At 41.5% G+C, this 11,553-nt stretch overlaps 1 long non-coding RNA gene across 1 annotated transcript in view; it reads left to right on the top strand.

The window, feature by feature from the left end:
• The first annotated feature begins 2,361 nt into the window (after positions 1 to 2,361).
• LOC148149403 (uncharacterized) overlaps positions 2,362 to 11,553 on the top strand; it is a 191,642-nt gene continuing 182,450 nt past the window's right edge. Inside the window, exon 1 of the long non-coding RNA XR_015757761.1 lies at positions 2,362 to 2,448. This is a non-coding gene — a long non-coding RNA (uncharacterized LOC148149403). The remainder of the gene's footprint in view (positions 2,449 to 11,553) is intronic.

The following is an 11,553-nucleotide window of genomic DNA, read 5'->3' as shown; positions in this document are numbered from 1 at the left end:
ATGTCCTTTTGAATGCTAGTGGTCTTGAGTTTAGAAGGTGCTGTCTCAGAAGCCGAGGTGAATTTCTGCAGTGCATCTTGTGGATGGTATGCACTACTTCTGGTGAGATTGAACTGGAGGGAATGTAGGTCTTCGGATGTGGTGCCAATCAAGTGGGTTGCTTGAGAGAGCTTCCAAAAAGCCTTACAGAAGCATAAGGAAATATGGATGCTGGGTCAATAAGGACAATGTTTGAAAATAGTACGATCAAAATCACACGTATAGAGGATATTAAAAAGACAAGAAAGGTGAACAAATAGAGCGAGATTCAGGGAAGAAATTCTATTGTATGGAGATGAGACAACTGAATTCATAGCTAAAAATACTGAAGACAGGAAGGAGATACACAAAGTCAGAGTCGGAGAAGTGGATGCTGGATTTAAAGCAGGACTGTTGTCTGGCCCTGGAAGTCATGATGCTGGTTTGTAAGATTCACCTAGAGGGGATAACCAGTAAAAAAATGTTAATAATACCTAGAAATAGTCACAGGTTGAGCTCCATTTTGAGGTGTACAAGATAATTTGCAACAGAATGTGTCATTTGCAAGTTTCCCTGGTTTTGCCTTCTGGTCAAGCAATTAGTTTCCTGCGGGTGTAGCTTCTACTTCCATAAGGCAAGGTGTCAAGCCCCCAAGTGCTTCCAGCCAATCAGAAGATTGGTAGTTCTACAATACCAGCAGCACCACCAATGCAGTGGCCAATATTGGCACTGCAGTCAGCCCCCAGACCAAGCCAGTGACGGAAGCTATAGAAGCAGACACTTGGTGCAGGCTTGCCAAGGCCATGTAGATACATTCCTGATGAGGTGAGCAAGAGGCAGGGGATGTAGTCCAAGTGGGGGCAACCATTTCTTCTGTGGGTTATGGAAAGAATCACTTCCTATGGCACAGCTTGCCCATTGAGTCATGCTGCTTTGGCAAGCGACATTGGCATTTCCTGCTGGTAGTAACATTTCAATCATTGTTGCTGTGGTGTTGTTGCATCTTCTCCATAACTTTCAGTAAATGGGTTACATTACACAACACTGACAGCCAAAAGGATTACAGAACTGTTTTGTAAGATAAACCCATCATTAATCTCTTAGGGGAGGAAATAATGAGAATTAAACTTCAAATATATTTCTCATCGTCAAAGAGGCACTAAAATATTTCATTTTGATGCTACACTTATGTCACAGTTATCTTTTATAACAACTAGATACATAGAATCAGTAACATTCATTTAGGAAGTAATCCATCTTTATTGCAGTTAGTTCTCAGTGGTGGTCATGGCAACAATCTTTTTATTGCTTCTGTGTTCAGATGGTCTCTGACATGATAAAAGTCAGTTGCAGTTCAATGAGCTCACTATTTGTGCAGCTTAATTGCTTGCTTCCTTCAAGAACACTCGCTGTGCTGTGATAGGTCAGCTGTTGGAAAATGTGAGATTGTGACATGGTTCCCAACTTTTAATTAACCATCTTTCACAATAACATGAATATAATCCATTAAATAAGCCATGTGTATTAAATGTGACTTTATGTTTAAAATTCACTTGATTTTAGAGAGAATTTTGTTGTAAGCCGTATGGCAGGAAAATTGAATGAAGTTGTGGGATAAACAGCATGAGTACCTAGCCAAGCCCACTAAAGGTATGTCAAATTTGTTTTACTTTGGATTTGTTCAACAGATAAGCTCAGGGCGTTTCTTCAAACAATATTTATTAACATTTTATACATGATGATCTTGCTGTAGGCATCTCTGCCCTAAACTACTCCAGTTCCAACCCTCTAGCAGAGTCTCTTTCAAAAGACTACGGCATGGTGGCACGGTGGTGAGCACTACTTCCTCACAGCGTCAGAGACCCGGGTTCAATTCCTGCCTCAGGTGACTCTCTGCGTGGAGTTTGCACATTCTCCCCGTGTCTGCGTGGGTTTCCTCCGGGTGCTCCGGTTTCCTCCCACAATCCAAAAATGTGCAGGTTAGGTGAATTGGCGAGGCTAAATTGCCCGTAGTGTTAGGTGAAAGGGTAAGTGTAGGGGAATGGGTCTGGGTGATTTGCGCCTCGGCAGGTCGGTGTGGACTTGTTGGGCTGAAGGGCCTGTTTCTACACTGTAAGTAATCTAATCTAAACTACAGAGATCACAGTTGCATCACAGTTTACCTCAGAAACTCATCCAAATATTCCCTAACACTTACCTATTTCTTCCCCCACCAAGTACATTCTTCGCTTCTAACATTATTTATTGAAAATATTTTCTTAACATTATTGACACTATCCTCTCACCTGAAAGTTTACTTAATCAGCCTTGCAATTATGCCTGTTCTTGTTGGCACAGATAATCTGAGGAGATGACGAATCAAACAGCTGAAATGGGACTGATATTGAAAGGAATGATTGCCTCTTGAAGGTTGCCTGAGGATCAAGACTGGTCAGTAATTATAGAAATGATACCAATACTTTTTGTCTAGACCTTAGTTGGTCTCATCTTGTACAACATTTTCATCATATCATCTATGAAAGGATCATTTGGCAAGTAAACATAGCTGAATGGTAAATTTTCAATCTTGAATAATAGCTGTTAGGTTTCAATATTTCTCTTCCTAAGCGGTATAATTGTATTATGATATTTTGAGATTCTTGTGTGGTTTTATCAAGTGTAGGATGAAGAGATGAGTGAAATATTTGAGAGAACATAGAGTATTGGAATTAAGTATTCAGGAGATTTGTACAAGTACTGCAAATTCAAAATAAATACTTTTGTGGACATTGTCCCATGCACAGATTTGTTATGAGGATCATTGGGATTAGGCCTGTGTTTGCTGGAAACCATTCAGGGCAAGAAAGATTATAAAATGGATTTGTCTTCAAATGCTGTTATTTGTAACAGTACCTCTAGAAATTTAAGTAAGGTGTGGGTTTTCATGGAAATGTAGACTGTCATTCTGGTGTGTCAGTTTTTCAAAGGGACCTTCCTGCCTTTATAGAGTTTGTTATACTCTTTGATCTTGTGAAGTCTGTGAGATCTCATCAAGCTTAATCTGGCTGTTGATGGTTGGAAGATTATTGTCACTGCCCTGTACAGTTGAGATTACTGAAATGTCCAGCATGTCCTCAGTAACTGCATTTGGTGATACTTTGTTAACAATATTTGGCACATGAACTGGCATTACTCTGAGGATAGTTTACACATCCAGCTCAGGAAGAAAATCAGAGGGATCTAAGTGAATTGCATCAATAACTAGAAGTCACACACTGCATTATAATCTTGGTGAAATGCTGAGACTGGGCCTGATGGTGCCATCTTCTCTCATTCACTCACTGGGTCTTTCTCCTGTCTGAGACCATCTAAAAATGCAGGTTCACCCTCTTCAAACGCAACAGGATAAGATGCATCACAAGGCTGATCAAACATGTGGAAATGCTTGGGCACTTTGATTGAAGATCATCCAAAGTTCACGTATGAAGCTTCCATTCTTTGGAAATGTCAAGTTCGATCTGGGGAAAAAATGTTCTCAGTTTTCTTGGTGTGAAAGTTTGCATTTATTGCAGAGACAGAGACAATTTCTTACAAAATTAAATGTGGTCATTAGCTTGGCATAGATTGTCTTGTACAACCTGTAAAATACCTAGTTTTATATATAAGCCTGCCAACTCAACAAGGATCTGTTCTGATTCTGCATAAATAGGCTCAATAATAACTTGATCAGCATAGATACGTGTGTCCAAAAACTGGCCTTAACTAGTTGCTTCCAAAACCCTGGGATCCTGATCTCTGATAGTTGAAGGTGGATGGCGTCAAGCCATTCTATGGTGTCAACCGATACAGTAATGGCTGCCCCGAGTCAAGATGAAAGTTAATATTAAGCTTCTTGATTTTTGAATTGATTGACCAATGATCCTGATACAGACTTTTGCAGTAAAGTCAATGATTTAGACTTGTACTTGCCTGTACTCATTGGAATATAGAAGAATGAGAGTCAACTTTTATTGATTAGATTCCCTACAGTGTGGGGATAGGCCCTTTGGCCCAACAAGTCCACACTGGCCCTCCAAAGAGTAACTCACCCAGTCCCATTTCCCTCTCACTAATGCACCTAATACCATGGGCTTTTTAGCACAGTCAATTCACCTGACCTGCACATCTTTGGACTATGAGAGGAAACCCACACAGACACGGGGAGAATGTGCAAACTCCACACAGACAGTCGCCCGAGGCTGGAATCAAACCTGGGACCCTGATGCTGTGAGGCAGCAGTGCTAACCACTGAGCCACTGTGCAATTCTTAATGGACTTAACAAGGTAGATATGGGAAAGTTGTTTCTCTTTTGTGAGAGTATTTGGGATCAGAGGGCATAATCTCAAAATAATGGGTCATACATTTAAGATACAGATGAGGAGAAATGTCTTCTCTCAGAGGATACTGAAACATTGGAATTCTTTTCTGCAGAGGGCTATTGAAACTGGACTGTTAAGTATATTCAAGGCTGAGATAGACAGATTGCTATTCAATAAGGGAATCAAGCATTCTAGGGAAAACGCAGGAAAATGGAGGTGAAGATTATAAGGTCAGCCATGATCTCATTGAATGGTATGGCAAGCTGGATGGGCTGAAAGGCCTCCATCTGCTCCTACATGTTGTAGTCTCATGGTCCTGAGCATATTTTCCATTACTCTATCTTTTCATCTGTATTGGTCATTCAGTTGCTTTGAGGGGCTGCAGAAGAGGCAGGGTCATAGAAACAGAGAAAAATATAAAACAGGAGCAGAGGTGGGCCATTCAGCCCATCAGGCCTATTCCAACATTCAACCTGGTCATGGCTGCTGCTATATCTCAACACTGTACTCCTGCTCCCTCCCTATACCCCCAGACACCTTTAGTGTCTAGGGATCTCTATTTATTTCTAAAATAAATTCAGTGCCTTGGCCTCCACAGCCATGTGTGGCAGGGAATCCCACAGGTTCACTGTCCTCTGATTGAAGAAGGTTATCCAGGTCAGTGAAAACGTGGGGTATTAGATTAGCCATAACCCCCTTGTTGAATACTGGAAGATGCTCAGAGACAAAGTGATTTACTCCTACCAGGATTCTCACCTCATGATTCTTCAGAGGAAAGCACCATCTATTCTAGCTTCGTTGATGCCAGCATATTTTAATATGAATTTGTTTGTAGGAATTCGCTGAGGCTAAGCATCAGGTGTTTCTTCGAACAGTATTTATTCACACGATATAGATGATCTTGCATTAGTTCTTTCATGAGCAACTCTAGTTCCAGCCTTCTAAGAGCATCTTTCACATAGCAGCACATCTCAGAGGGTCATCTCAACAATATTCATAACTTTAGAATGGACTTTAATAAGCATAGAATGTTCTGGAATTGGCTTCTTTCAAAAATGGGCACCAAATGGCTATTAACATGCTTGCATCAGATGACTTTTACAATTCATGCTCAAACTATCTGAGGTTTTTGGAAAGTTCTCAGTTGATTACCCATGGGTAATATACTCCTTGAATGGACAAGTAAAGATGAAAGTCATCTGTGGAATTCACACCTTCTGTTGTATATGGACTTAACCAAAAGTCAAAATCGACAAATTCTTGGAGTAGAATCTGGAGACTCTGTAAGAGACCTGCATTACCTCTTTCAAGGAAGGCCCACAAAGCCACACACCATTCAGGCGGTGGCAAGGACACTAGCAAATCTTCACTTGGAACCAAGGCCACAGGAGTGGGCATCCTGCCCAGTAAAAGCTCTCAGTCAATCAGAGGTGAGCCATTCTCATACTCAGCAACACCACAGAGGCTGCAGCAACAAGACTACCCTGTCCTAGAATAATTCTGATATACAATTCTAGTCATTGAATTTGCCTAGACTACTCTTCAATAATGAAACACTTTCTTCACTGGGCCTTCAATGTATGTTTTCTTCCTGGATGTGCCAAAATATAAATTACAAACTATTCTTTGTTTAAAACTTTACAATGTACCATTTTCTTCATCTGTACTCTTTGTCTTGAATGTGTTTATTTTGTTTTTTTTAAATTTATTCACAGAATATGGGTAATGTTGGTTAGACCACCATTTATTGTCCATCCCTAATCCTGGAAAAGTTGGTTGTGAGCTGCCTTTCATTAACTACCAAAGTCTGTGGGGAGTAGAACATAGAACATTACAGCGCAGTGCAGTCCTTTTGCTCTCGATGTTGCGCCGACATATTAAGTCAATCTGAAGCCCATCTAACCTACACTATTCTGTTCTCGTCCATATGCCTATCCAATGACCATTTAAATGCCCTTAAATTTGGCGAGTCTACTACTGCTGCAGGCACTGCATTCCACAACCCTACTATTCTCTGGATAAAGAAGCTAGCTCTGACATCTATCCAATATCTATCATCCCTCAATTTGAAGTGATGTCCCCTTGTGCTAGCCATTGCCATCCAAGGAAAAAGGCTCTCAATGTCCAACCTATCTAACCCTCTGATTATCTTATATGTCGCAAAAAGTCACCTCTCAACCTTCTTTCTCAAATGAAAAATGTCCCTCAGCCTTTCCTCATTAGACCTTCCCTCCACACCAGGTAACATCCTAGTAAATCTCCTCTGAACCCTTTCCAAAGCTTCCACATCCATCCTATAATGTGGTGACCAGAACTGTACACAATACTCCAAATGTGGCCGCACCAGAGTTTTGTACAGCTGCAGTAGGTAAACCTACAGTGCTATAAGGAAGGGACCGCCAGAAATTTGATCAGCAATTGGGAAAGAATGACTATATACTGCCAGATCAGGGTGGTGTGTGACTTGGAGAACGACTTGTTCACAGACACACTGCCCTTGTACTTCTAGGTGGCAGACCTTGAGAGTTTGGAAGGTACTGTTAAAGAAGCTTTAGTGAGTTGCTGCAGTGCATCTTGTAAATGGTACCACATAGAGCTGCCCCCGTGCTGGAGGGAGTATTGTAGAAGATGCTGGCTGCAATGCTAATTGAGCATGCTGTTTTAATTTGGATGATGTTGAGCATCTTGAGCATTGTTGGAACTGTATCTGTTCAAGCATCACTCTCCTGACGTGTTCCTTGTAGATAGTGCAAGTTTGTGAGTAGACAGTATGTAAGTCAGTCACCACAGGATTCCTACCCTTTGATCTACTACTGTAGCCACAGTATTTATATGAATATTCCATTTCAGTTTTGGATCAATGGTAAGCCCCCTCAAGAATGTGGATAGTGGGGGATTCAGCAAATGGTAATGCCATTGAATGTCATGAGCAGATGACTAGATTCTCTCTGAAGAGGAGTCATGTTGGCATTGAACCATCAACTGTGTTTCTCTCTCCACCAATGCTGCCAGATCTGCTGAGTGTCTCCAGCATTTTCTGTGATTACTGTATATGTGTCTGTTATTTTCTGTGATTCTTCCTTTGTGCTAAGTATGATTCCAATTAGCAGAGAGATTTCCTCTGACCCTCATTGACTATAGTTTTGCTGAGGTTCCTTGATGCCATAAATCAGTCAAACATTTCAGCAGTATTGGCAGAATGTCATGTAGGCCCATAGCCTTTGCGTAATAAGCACTTTCAGCTACTGCATGATATGTGGAGGAAATTGATGTTACTGCAGACTTGCGTCTGTAATGCTGAGGACCTCAGGAAAAAGCTAAGCTGAATCAGCTCCTCCTCACTCCTGGCTGACAATGGCTGCAAATACTTCAGCCTGGTCTTTCCTGTTTAAATCTGCAAAAGAGATATTGAATTTAGCCAACAGCCTACAACAAAGTTACCGATTTTAGAATGATTTAACTGCAAAATCTCAGGGTAAAGAAAATTTAAATTTTTACCTATCTGTCCACTGGAAACATGAAAAGGGACCATGTTTTAAATGTATGAAACAAGCAGCCTGTGGTGACATATATTTTACACTTTTATAGCTAGTGGTTTGCAAATGAATAAATAATATTCATTATACAGGTATTGCATTATAATTGTGTTAGTGGAAGTTTTAAAAAGTAACATAAAATTCATGTTAGTATTCAGTGGGACCATTTCTGTTTTTATAATGTTATCAAAGATGAGAAAGGCAAGGACTGACCCATGATTCCAAAATCTTCCTGTGGTGCACATTTTCATTATGGCAGCTGACAATTATTTAATTTTAGCTTGCAACCTTTGCAATTCAATCCATGATATTCCTCTATAATTTGGATTTTTTTTCTTGTTTGGGTATTTGAATCTTGATTTTTTTCTCACCAGCAGTGTACAAATTCTTTTTTTTTAAACAATTGCCTTTATCAGCCCTGAATTGCAGTGATATGGCTTCAAGCTACAAATCTATTTTCTGTAAATAACTCGTCCCAGAATAGCAGAGTACATTAAAGAAGTTAGAGTTTACCTGGGTGTTATGCACATTCTACTTCATGTTACAGAGCCCTCTTGTAAAACAGCACTTGGATTTAGTGCCCAAATAGTTTCCACATTATCTACAAAATTGCACTTCTCAGTGTTTTGTTTGCACTGCTCAGGGTCATGAATTCGATTTTGACAATAGCAATGACAGCATGTGGACAGTTTATGACCCAAATGTTAGAACTCACATGAGACCTTAGGCAAGAAACAGATGGAGCCCATGGGATTGTCAAGTATCCACAGGCGGGACAGCCACGCGCTTAATAAGTTACCCAATGTGGATTTCCCAGAACACAGCATAGAGTTTTTTTATTTGATTTCTCATCATAAAAGTATTCCAGAAGTAATGAAATGGAAAGTATTAGCTCATGGATTGAGTATGAACATCAAAACCAGCATCACAAAAGAGATCCAGGAATTTCACTAAGAATTAAATGTTGGTTTTTTAAGATTTTTGATCTATTAGGTGTAACTGAATAGTAGGATGGATTGCTGACCTTGAGGTAGCTTTATGATGGACACAATTTACAAAGGGAGGGACAGGACCTGTTTTCCACTTTTTCCATTGTGTCCCATTCCAGTTTGGGATGGGATCACAGGGAAATCCATCCATGTTTCACTACATATCATTTACCTTTGGAGGACAAAGCTATGGAATGGTTCCAGTCAAACTCCCTTGGCTTAAAAACAACAAACAAAAAGGTAAAATTGACATTTCCTACATTTGGAAAGAGGAATTGACCAGTAATCTGAGCTGACCAGCAAGAGCTCCAGTGTGGATTTGTAGAGTATAGATTCTGCTTGTTCTTTTGAAGAGACAGTTAGTATCTTGAAGGAGAATGACTCTTGACGTTTGCTTTATGCGCTTCCAGAAGATATTCAATAAAGTAATTGGCTGTTAACTAACATAATAGGGAGTTGAGGACAATTTATTGGCCTGATTAGGAGATTGTCAGTGAGCATAATGAGGCCGAGAATCAAGATAATGGTGGTGTACTGTATTTGGCAAGATTTGGTGCCCAAAAGGGATCTGTTTTGGGATATTAACTCTTCATCATATCTGTTAATGAATTAAATGAAGAATGATAGATAAATAAATAGTGCTCACAGTTCAAGATACATGGATAACCACCAGCAGAGGCATTGTAAACAGTGTAAATGGAAATATAAAAATTGTAAAGATATTAAGTGATTGCACAAAAAGTCTCAGTATTGTCAAGTATGAATTCTTCTGCTTTTGAGTTAATAGAAGATTTATTGCTTTCTAAATGCAGGAAATGCTGGAAACATCAGAGTTTCAACCAGTCTTAAGGAGCCATGAACAAATTTAAATGTGAGGCACAAAATTAATCAGAACAGCTAAAAGAGATTTTGCCCTGGAATCCAGAGAGTTGAGTTGGGAAAATTTCCAGGTCTGAAAATTCACTTTGGGAGAAAGTGCCTGAGATGTTCTGAGCTGGGGGTGATGTCAATGAGAGTCAGACCCACCAATCCCTTGAAACAGTGTGGACATAGCCAGGACTCTATGGGAAAGCCTGGCCTCCATGATCTCAGTCTTTGCTGCAGTTGTATTAAAAACCATCAGTTCAGGCTGACCATTATCTCTCTACCCAACCCTCATGACTTGCTATAGCTACTTTACCAACTTACACCATCATAGGGAGAAGTCACCAGGAAACATTTGCTTTGAGATCAATGGAGAAGAAAGGTTTAGAATTCAAACTCCCTATGCTCGAAAAGAAGAAACAAAAAGGAACAAAATGGCATTCACAATCAATTCATAATTAAGATGGACTTGACTGAACGCCCAAGCACCAATACCTCCTGCTCATCCCCTTGGTCCCGAATCCCCACTCACCCCCTTGGTCCCAAATCCCCACTCATCCCCCTTGGTCCCAAATCCCTGCTCACCCCCTTGGTCCCAAATCCCCGCTCACCCTCTTGGCCCCAAAACCCCGCTCATCCCCTTGGTCCCAAATCCCCGCTCATCCCCAATGGTCCCGATTCCCTGCTCATTCCCCTTGGTCCCGGCTCGCCGCTCAACCCCAATGGTCCCGATTCCGCGCTCATCCCCAATGATCCCAGCTCCCCGCTCACCCCATTCCTGATGAAGGGCTTTTGCCTGAAATGTCAATTTCGCTGCTCCTCGGATGCTGCCTGAACTGCTGTGCTCTTCCAGCACCACTAATCCAGAATCCCAATGGTCCCGGCTCATCCCCAATGGTCCCAGCTCAACCCCAATGGTCCCAGCTCCCCGCTCATCCCCAATGGTCCCAGCTCATCCCCAATGGTCCCAGCTCCCCACTCATCCCCAATGGTCCCAGCTCATCCCCCTTGGTCCTGGCTCCCTGCTCATCCCCAATGGGCCCAGCTCATCCCCAATGGTCCCGATTCCCCGCTCATCCCCCTTGGTCTCGATTCCCTGCTCATCCCCAATGGTCCCAATTCCCAGCTCATCCCCCTTGGTCCCGGCTCCATGGAATCCACGGCTCCACGGAATCCATGGAGATCTAGCAATTTGGAATCAAAACTGGCTTGAAGATCGGAAACAGAGGGTGGTGGTGGATGGTTGTTCTTCCCCTGGAAACCAGTGGTGTGCTACAAGGATCAGTGCTGGGTCCACTAATTTTTATCATTTATATAAATGATTTGCATGTGAATATAGGAGGAATGGTCAGTAAGTTTGCAGATGACACCAAAATTGGAGATGTAGTGGACAGTGAAGAAGGTTATCTCAGTGTACAATGGGATTTTGAGCTGATGGGCTGAGGAGTGGCAGATAGAGTTTAATTTAGGTAAATGAGAGGTGCTGCATTTTGGAAAAACAAATTAGGGCAGGACTTATCCACTTAATGGTAGGGTGCTGGGAAGTGTTGCTGAATAAAGAGAACTTGGGGTGCAGATGAGTAGTTCCTTTAAGGTGAAACCAGAGGTGGACTGGGTAATGAAGAAGGCATTTGATACATTGGCCTTTCTCAGTCAGGAGTTGGAGGTCATGTTGCAGCTGTACAGGACATTGATTAAGCCATTTCTGGATACAATTCTGCATTCAATTCTGGTCTCCCTGGTATAGGAAGGATGTTTTGAAACTTGAATGGGTGCAGAAAAGGTTTACAAGGATGTTGCCAGGGTTG

Source organism: Chiloscyllium plagiosum, unplaced genomic scaffold (genome assembly GCF_037043375.1).
Source record: "Chiloscyllium plagiosum isolate Xiang-an unplaced genomic scaffold, Cpla_swu_hap1 HiC_scaffold_8, whole genome shotgun sequence".
Classification (NCBI taxonomy): domain Eukaryota; kingdom Metazoa; phylum Chordata; class Chondrichthyes; order Orectolobiformes; family Hemiscylliidae; genus Chiloscyllium; species Chiloscyllium plagiosum.
The sequence above is the reverse complement of the archived record's forward strand: the minus strand, read 5'-3'. Positions and strand labels throughout refer to the sequence as shown.